This window comes from Mus musculus, chromosome 17, assembly GCF_000001635.26.
Source record: "Mus musculus strain C57BL/6J chromosome 17, GRCm38.p6 C57BL/6J".
Taxonomy (NCBI): Eukaryota; Metazoa; Chordata; class Mammalia; order Rodentia; family Muridae; genus Mus; species Mus musculus.
This window is the reverse complement of record NC_000083.6, coordinates 15,316,750-15,326,737: the sequence shown is the minus strand read 5'-3', so window position 1 is coordinate 15,326,737 and position 9,988 is coordinate 15,316,750. Positions and strand designations below refer to the sequence as shown.

General features: G+C 46.1%; 1 pseudogene; it reads left to right on the top strand.

The window, feature by feature from the left end:
- The first annotated feature begins 4,855 nt into the window (after window positions 1–4,855).
- On the top strand, window positions 4,856–5,309 carry Gm7423 (annotated as a pseudogene).
- Window positions 5,310–9,988: the final 4,679 nt, after the last annotated feature.

Sequence of the window (9,988 nt, the reverse complement as noted above, 5' to 3'; positions counted from 1 at the left end):
ATGCTCACCAAAAGATTAGCATGTAAGCCAGGGCCTGCTCCGCACCGAGCAAACACTGGGAGTGCCGGGTGTGACCCGTGTCTCAGGATTGCTCCAGGTAACTCTTCTGTCTTTTGCTGCTGTTCTCTCTGAGCTGTTGACTTTGGAAGCTGTGCTTCTGCTCGACTGGATTGCTTCACATAATCTCAAGCCCTTCCCAGAAGATAACATTCTTGTGGGATGACAGCAATCCTCAGGTCCTATTGGTAGCTCCAGTGTCAGCTCTGCCTATGCACACCTGGGGACACCCGAGTGCTACTGACACCAGACACAGGCTTGGAGAGACAGCCATGTGCCACCCAACACCTGTGAGCCAACTTGTCTTAGAAGCCTGGTATGCAGTGAATTCATTTCACCTTATTTGATGTTTAGAATGGGTGTCACCTGGCTTTCTGGGTCTAAAAATTAATGGTCTATAGCTCAGGGACTTCCCTCCCTGAGTCAGAGCCTGTTGAGCTGCTTCCTGAGAGCAGTTGGCATCTATTCTAAACCCTCAGGCCCTTGGGCTCAGGCTGCTACAGGCCAGGTGAGAAAGTGAATTCCTGAGTCAAGCAGTCCTGCCTCCAGCATGGTAGGAATTTGAAGCTTCAGGCCAGACCAGGAATGCAGGGCAGAGGGAGGGAGAAAACTCTAGAGGGAAGCGGGCACGGGCTTGTCTCTCACCTGTCACACCACGGGCCAGGGGTCTGGGTTGTCAGCATCAGCGAGGGGCAGAGGCTGAGAGTGACCAGGCAGGCAGGTGGCAGCCTGTCTGAATGTGTGGCTGTGGTAGTTCCCTCCTGTTTCTGGGATTGCTCCTTCAGAGCACAGGCCTGGAAGTTTACTAGAACCCACTATGGGCAGAGACTCTTTCAGGAGGGCCATTCTGAGAGAAGTCCAGTCCATGGAGCTAGTCCAATGGAGAACTGTCCTTCCTGAAGGCTGTTGTGATCTCTGCTGACTGTCACAAAAGCTAAATGACCACAGATATTCCTACAGATCTATAAGCTATTGCTGCTGGCTAGACTAGAAATTCCTGCCTGTTGTCACATTGGCAGCTTCAAAGACCTTACTTACCATGACAGCATGGGCCCTTTCTCTGCAAAACACAGAAATGTCTCTAGGCTGCTGCACTGGGAAAGTGTTGTAGAGTAAAACTCTTCTCACTGAAACTAAATCTCTTCTTTTCTTATTAAAATAATGTCAAAACATCTCATGTGTCTCTGGAAGTACGGTGGACTCTGAGACTATAGGCATTATGGGGAGGCATAACTATTCTCCAAGATATGGGGGTTTTGGAGAGTACCATAGAGCCCCACTTCTGTTCCATACATTGTTTCTGACCATGGGGAGACCATAGCTTCCTGAGCATCTCTGACCCTTATAGAAAGCCCTTGGGTTTCCTTATGCACTTTCCTCTTTCCAAGGAACTGAGTTTGTAAAAGCTGCATCACATGGACATGAAATGCTGCAGATATCTTTGGCTAGAGAGTGGAGGGCCCAGGTGTGAAAGGTCTAGGTTTGGAGGATATAGGTGTGGTGGCCTAGGCGTGAAGACTGAGCTGTAGAGAACCTAGGAGTGGAAGGTCTGGGAGTACGGAACACTCACGTGTGTACAGGGCCTAGGTGTGGAGGGCAGATGCTTGCCAGAAGAGCCACCGCATTGTGCAGAGCGGCCATTACTGAGTAGGCCCACTGGAGATGTCACTGAGGTAAGATGACCCTTGGCTTCTCCTGCTTCTTCCGTGACGTGTGTCTCCCTTTCTTCTCCTGTCACGGTTGTTGCCTTGTCTTTTAAATTCTTTCCCCCTTCTTTTTCATTTTTTTCATTTTATCTAGAAATTTTTTTTTATTTTTAAATTTGTATATATTTTTATGTTAAAGGCAAAAGAGTAAAATTTTAGTTTTTAACTTATGTACGAAATGGTTTCATTCCAAGTATCTCAATGTTTTGCATTTTATTAAAAAGTAATGTTTATTAAAAGGCTCCCAGAATACACTCCGAAGTTAACGACATAAGACCATCTTTGTCTAACCGTATTATGGACATTTATTAAGGGTATGTGAAAATGACACTCATGTTTTTAAATGGCTTTTCTCTGCTAGGAAAAACTTCCTCGCATGGCCCCTCATACCGCCGAGACAGTGCTTTTGTTATTTTAATTATTTACCTTTACTTTTTGAGATTATAATATAATGACATGATTTTCCCCTTCTCTAACTTTCCTCTAAACTCTCTCTCTCTTATATGTATATATATATATGTATATATATATATATATACACACACACACACACACACACACACACACACACACATATACATATACACACACACACATATATATAATGACTATATATGTCATATAACACATACATATATTCCTACATACACAAGTATAGCCTACTCAGTATGTATAATGTTTCTTGTGTATATTTTTTCAGGGCAGATCATTTAGTTTTGGATAAACAATTGCGTGTCTTCCCTGGGAAAGGCTATTTCTCCTGCTCTCAGAAGACCTCAGTTTCCTGTAGCTCTTTGTGTAGGGTACAGGCTCCTGGGCTTCTCCCCTGCAAACCATCTCCCACCCCATCCATGTGAGCGTGTCTATTGTGACTTTATGGGTGTAGCTTCTGACATTCCTGGGAGACAAAACAGAGATTTGTTTTTAAAACAAGATTGTTCTTTGCCATAATAGTGATGTAATATAATTAACAATAATACTAAGTCTTAAATGAAGGTTGGAGCAATTATTTGGGATGGACCCCCAGGTGGATCTATCTTTGGTTTAGAAAAAAAACCAGTAACAACAACAAGAACAAGAACAACAAAACCCTTTTGTTTTTACTGTTAGCTTTGTGGACTGTTGGTTCTACCCACTAAAAACCCTCTCGTGCTGGTGCTGGTTAACCTGGTGACAGCCAGAGCCCAAGCTAACTGAAACTTGGAAAAGGGAAGCTCTGAGGGCCCCAGCTGAGTAGAGAAGATGGAAGGGCAGTGGGGAGACACGCCAGGCCCGTGGAGGGTTGTGCGCATCGAAGGTGAGGACGCTCTGGGAAGCCCGCCTGCATCCTTAGCTTAGGGAGCAGGTGGTCAGGGCTGTGCCCCATGGAGGGCTCTGCCTGTTTGTAGACAAACAGCCCTGGCACCTGTGCAGCCCAAGCAAGGCTTCATTAAACACAGTTTCTGCCTCAGATCATTAATTTGTTTTAATTAGGTGGCCATGGGTCCAAGGGGTTGAGAGGCTCTCGGTGTATGGTATGCAGCAGCCTGTGGTCCCCAGCTGGGCCTGGCTGGAAAGTGAGGAGTTGTTGCAGACAGGAAAGGGAGCGGGTGGCCTCCAGGAGGTGGGGTGATCCTTGCCCTTCTGGGTTGGATCCTTCTCTGCTGACAACAGTATGGACTGCCTTGGGGTGGGACCTGGCAGGGGTCCCAGGCTGTCAGCTGTGTATTCTCAGCCACCAGCCCCTCATTAACCCTCAGCAACATTTTCTGTCTTGATCATTGCTTAATGAGCTTGGGTGCCTGTGGGCCCATCATCGACTGAGCCCAGACAGGGTGTTCTGTTTGGCCATCAGAAAGGAGGCTGTTGCTGGAGGTCAGTGGGTCCTAGCCTCATAAACATTGTGGGGACATGATGGAAAGATGTTGGTTTCATCCTCTCTTCCACAGAGATGCAGGGTGAGACAATCTGGTTTAGAGCCAACTCATGATTTAGGGAGTTATTGACTTTAAATTGAGGAGGGGGGACGGTCATACAAATTCCACTTACCAGAGTTTTGAATAAACTAAATTTCCCTCCACTTCTATTGCAGTAATGTACACATAACCCAGTTTGACATTTAAACCATCTCTCAAGCGAGCAACAAGACCTACACTTGGCTCTGTTTGTTCCTGACATTACAGATGGTTTGGAAGGGCAGGTAAATGACATCTGAGCACTGCTGAACATGGTGGGCAGTTCATAGTTGCACTTTCTGAATTCCCTTTCATGGCTTCTGTTATTGGACAAGCTTGTTCCTCTTGGTATGGAACGTTCCTTATTTCTGAAACTCACTAACTGGAATCCTTTTCCTTCTTTATTCTGTTGTACACTCTACCTGCTCCCATCTTCATAAGCACCCTCTGGATCTGAGCTCTGGATAGGAGTACTTTTGTGGTCCCTGGTGTGCAAAGCTTACCTCACAGGCTTTTCCTGCATGTGACACTCTGAACTGTCCAGCTGCCCCTCTGCCCCAGTTCACTTTGTACCTTCAGTCTTTGGTTTCCATTTGTGGATCTTCAGCATATGTTGGGCTACCATTTCACAGTGACCTTCCATGGCCAAGTCCACATTGGGAGTGTGAAAGCACACTGCGGCTGGCCCAGCTGTTGTGAGTCTAGCTTTGCTCATAAGAGAATGGCGAGTTTTCAACATTTGCCTGTGGCCCCTGCTGGTCTTCCCTCTACAGGACTGTACCTCTGGAATCAGTCTCTGGGTCCCCAGTGCTGTGTCATCCTAGGCTTGATGATTGCATCTCCTCATCCCATATCTCTGGTATTTCATCTACAAACTTTGGCACAAACTCTGTGTGGAGGATCCCTAGTCTGTATCTCTGCAGGGTTGTATGACACTCTTACCTTGGCTCAGATGGCTTAGAATCAGGACACTCTACATATGTAGAGGCCTGGGAAGGAGAAGACATCTGAGCATATACCCTCTATTTTCACACATGTGTTCTCCTCTACCACTCCCCAACACCTATAAGGTAAGAGAAAGCCTAAAGTAGGGCTGGCTTGATGCCATGGGACTAGTCTGGGAAGGTTTCTGATAAGATGTGAAGGTGGAGATCCAAGATGGTGGCCAGCAGGAGGCTGCTGAAGGAGCTTGAAGAGATCCGCAAATGTGGAATGAAAAACATCCAGGTTGATGAAGCTAATTTATCGACTTGGCAAGGGCTTATTGTTCCTGACAACTCTTCATATGATAAGGGAGCCTTCAGAATTGACATCAACTTTCCAGCAGATTATCCATTAAACCACCCAAGATCACATTTGAAACAAAGATCTACCACTCTAACATCGATGAGAAGGGGCGGGTCTGTCTGCCAGTCATTAGTGCTGAAAGCTGGAAGCCAGCCACCAAGACTGACCAAGTAATCCAGTCCCTCACAGCACTGGTGAATGACCCCCAGCCTGAGCACCCACTCCGGCTGACCTAGCTGAAGAATACTCTAAGGACTGTAAAAAATTCTGTAAGAATGCTGAAGACTTTACAAAGAAATATGGGGGAAAGCGACCTGTGGACTAAAATCTGCCATGAGTGATTTCAGCAAGTTTGAGCAGAGACCCTGAGCAGTGCATTCAGACACCCCACAAAGCAGGACTCTGTGGAAATTGACACGTGCCACCAACTGGTGTCTGCTTGTGACAGTTTTCTTAATCAAAGGTGGTCTAGGTAACCTGTAAAGAAGGATTAAAAAATTCAGATGGTCTAAAAAAAGAAAAAAAAAGATGTGAAGGTGAACAGGGTAAAATATTTTTGGATCTTTATAGCCCCTACTACAAGGGGCCAAGAAGGCAAGCTGGAGATAGGCTAGCCACAGCTGAAGGTTCTGTGTCTGTGTTAGAGGCTCCTGCTCTTTTCCTATGGCACTCGCTACCCTTAAACCTGTCATCATTCAGTTTTGAGGCACTCCCTCATTCAGTATGGAGCACAGGCAAGGGGACAGGACTGGTCTTTGGTCAGCTGGCTCCAGTAGGGTTCAGCCTCAAGACTCTGGACAGGTGAGAGTCAGCTTTAGGGTGTGGTCTTATGAGACCTGATGCTGAGACAGAAGATTGGCCATGACACGGGTGGCCAATATTGACCACTCCTATAAATTGCAAATTCTAATTTGGCAGGGGCCAGTTTTGGTTTGGCAACTCACCATGTGTCACTATTTGTGTAGTCAAGGATCTACTAATGTAGAATGAGCACGTGGAGATGGAGAGGAAGCAGTTACTTTAGACACAGTCTATGTAAAGGACAAGAAAGAGATTGGATGAGTGTATTATCTTGGCTTGTAAAGTGAATTATACATTAAAAGTTAGCCTCAAAAGCGGGGAATGATGGTACCTTTCTATTATTCTAGGGGTTAGGTGGATAAGATATGAGTTTGAAGCTAGCCTGAGCTATATGAGCTATAAAAAGAGATCTTGTCTTAAGAGGCTGCTGAGGGGGAAGATGGATTTTTTCCTGCACACAGAGGCTGCCTTTGAAGCAGTCCTCGGTACCTTGCTCTAAGTTGGGAATCATTCCAGTCCTAGTAAAGGACAGTTGGGTGGCATGTACTTGATCTGAGGCACTTGAGGTGAATAGACGAGTCCCCACTCCTGGGTTCCGTTGCTTTAGCATGGGGCTGACACTCCATGTCTGCTATTTGAGACCCATCCTGGGCAGATACCCTCCATTTTCACACACCCCATGACTTCTCATGGCCACCCCCAACACCTACATTGTACCCATTCAGTTGGTGAATTAGAACAAACAAATTCCATTTTCTATAAGATATTTGTGAATGGACCGACCTCTCTGGGGACCCTTTCTTTCTTGTGTGGCACCCTGCTTGGCTGGCTACAAGCCTGCTCTGTGCCATTTATGCTATGGGGCATTTGGGTGGCACCTCTCCAGCTTGGTTCCAAGTGGAATTCTCTGTGCATCTCCGTCTCTTTCTGGGTAGTCTCTCTTGCTTGTCTGTGTCAACCTCATATACCAGGGACAGGATGAGCAGCTTAAACTTTTGCCCATGTAGCTAGTGCTCTACCAACTTTCCAAATTTCTGTCAACCCAAGGACAGACATTGAGTTCTTCTCCTACTCTGGAGTTCTCTGTACTGAGCACACAGGCAGAACGTTGCTGACGCCCGTCTTGCATTGTGAATGTAAAATAAACCACTGTGGTAAGGCTCCGTCAGGAAGGATGTCTCTGACCTGGCTGGAGGCAGGTGGACATTCCTGATGTTCCAATTTTACAGGTAGAGGCAACGCCTGCTGAGGGCTTGAAACGGGGGTCTTCTGACCTCTTCCAGGGGCAGGCACAGTTCATGGAGATAGAAAAGAGAGACTGCACTTGTAACGTCTGACTTGTCCTCGGGTCAGCCCAGGGCTGGATGACGACGCTGTTCAGCTACTGCAATCACTAAATTAGGCAGGGTTTTGTATTAGTGGAGTTCTCTAAAGGATCAAGAATCTGTTAAAAATAAAAACCTATTAAAAGGAAATTTATTATAATGGCTTACAGACTGTAGTCTGGTTAGTCTACCAATAGCTGTCTCTCAAAGGAAAGGACAAGAATTTGAGAGTTGTTTAGGCCAAAAGGCCAGATGTCTCAGTGGTCCTAATCTAGATCTGTAGTTCTGGAGGATTCCTACGGCTGCTGATCTGTCTTTAGTAGCATCCCCAAAGAAGTAGGTTCTAGTACCAGTGAAAGAATGCTCTAGTTGCAGAATAGATGAGCTTGCCTTTGGGAGTGAGACCAAGCAGACAAAAAAACACATGGTTTTTTTGTTTTGTTTTGTTTTGTTTTTTTACATGGACTGTCATCAGAACTTATGGCCCAGATTTAGAGTGGATCTTTTCCCCTACAGGATCTGATAGAGAGAAAATTCCTCACTGGTTGTCTGTCCAACTGTTTGCATTTTAGTTGCTTCCAGATGTAGCCAAATTGACAACCAAAGTTAGCCAGCTAGGCTCGTGTCTCTCTAAGGTTGGTGTTGAATGCATTCCCACGGAGCGGGGTATTGTACTTAAGGAGTTGTAGAGTCGTGATCATAGTTCTGAAATCTCAGTAGGCCTGAGGACTTGAGAGCCTTTGTGCGATCATTTCCTGTTTCCCATAGTCCATCACCAGTATGCACTCTCTGAAGTTTTTGCATCATGGAAGAGTCCTCCACAACTGCTTGCTATCACTGGGTGTGTCATGAGCTGGCTCCCGATGCTTCTCTCCACACAATTTGGTCTAGCTCCTTGGAGACTGCCCCGCCACAATGTTTATGTGTATGCATTTCACAGCCTGCATATTTGTGTGCAGCCGGCAATCAAATCTTCCCCTGGTCGAATCCTTAGTTCTTTCCCTAGCTAGCTTTCATTACTTGTAGCCCATGGTTCTCCTTCCTTCCACTCTTCTGGAAGACCCTTGCTTTAGTCAACAGCTACCCACTTCCTAGACTGGGATTTGTCTTTTACTCCCCCATGTGTCTCATGTTTCTCTTTCTCTCCAGGACAAAGGTCCATAGAAGCAGAGTGATACTATCTACTATGGCCATTGGTTCAGGACTATTCAGGGTGTGAGCTTTGCTTCTTAAACACTAGGCATTCCATACTTTTTAACTGAATTGATTAAGATGAGTAGATACTCTGTTTTCCACAGAGGCACTTGTGTCATTCCACATTCAACTTGTGTCCACCAATCAGATGAGAGGTTGCCAATGGAGTAGTAATGAGCTACAGGCAGCGCAGACTTTATGGCCCTACGAAGGGACAGACAAGCTCCACACTAAGCCTTTGGACGGTGTTGCTGTTCTCTGGAAAGATAGGGCACCAGGAAGGCCTATTTGCTCCCAGCTGTGCCAGAAGCACACTTTAGACTCAACCTCCCCATAGAAGCGTATTTTCTACCCATGTTAAAGAACAAGTGCCAGCAAAAATCTTGTAAACCTATCAAGTCTACAACTACATGGTAGACCAGATCTCACGCACCTGACCTGTTGCCAGCCCGACTATGGTAGGCTTTCTGTGTTTTCTAAGTGTGAGAGTAGCAGAGGAATCTATCCCCAGGTTTCCTGTGGGCCTTAATTCTCTAGCAGGGACTACTGTATTCTCAGGAATCTCCCTGCATCTGCTTGCCATTCAGGATCTTAGGATGGAAACTTCTGGAGAGCATGCACAAATCCCATGTCTTCAGCACCATGGTAGAGCCATCTTCTACTAAGCTTGGCTGCTGGTTTTGGATCAGAAACAGCTCACATAGAAGGCTGTCTGTTGTCCATCAGCTTCCCAACCTTCAGGCAGGCACTCCAGGATGGCACCATCCTTGGCTGGGGTTTCATTTTGGGAATGTTCTTGTCATTTAATTGCAAACTAGCAGATGGATGGCCCCCAGTGTTTGGAAAATGGGCCATGGCCCAGGGTGGACCAGTATATCCAGAAAGTGTGGCACTTGCTTAGAGACCTGACATATCTGTGTCACATCTAGTCTCTCTGGAGTCTTAGATATCTCATTGCAAACCCACGGGTGTCTATGTTAGGGGAGTTTTTCCTGCTGACTAGCAGGGACACTGTGCCCTCAGAGCCTGCCAGAGTACATGTGGCTTACCCAGTGGCCATGTGCATGTGGAAGGCCCCCTTTCTACAGCCTACACTCCTCAGTAGTAGAAGAAACCTTTGGACATTCTTCATATGGAGAATGTCTTCTTATTACCAATCTGGGGTAAGTACTTGGAGGAGCCCATTATCACATCCTGCCATGCCAATGGGTTACCATGTACTTGAGGCACAGTACAGAACCCATCAAGCTTCACAAAAACTCTATGAACAACATGGAGAGTTATTCTCAGAGAGCAATTTAAGGTATAAGGGAATAGACATATGTCTCAAGTCCACAAAGTTCACCTCTTTCTCTACATCTTGGACCTAAAGTTCATGGACTAGACCTCTCCAACCCCTGTCTTTTCTTTAATGCTTCCAAGGACCTCTGAGAGACAGGAGATTTTAGTTAAAATCATAGTCAACAGCTTCAAGCCATGCACTCTCCAGTAGAATTAGGACAATGACAAACTATCTTCTTGGTCCTGGAGGCTGACCACTGGTTTGCTCTCTGTAGTGGTCAGCGTTGCTCTTCAGTTTCCAGAAAGTACATTGGAGTTGTAGAACCTGGTCAGAGGATCTCCTGAAAAACTCTGCTGCCCTCAGCCGTGAGCACAAGTCACAGTAAGGAGTCCAGCAGTACAG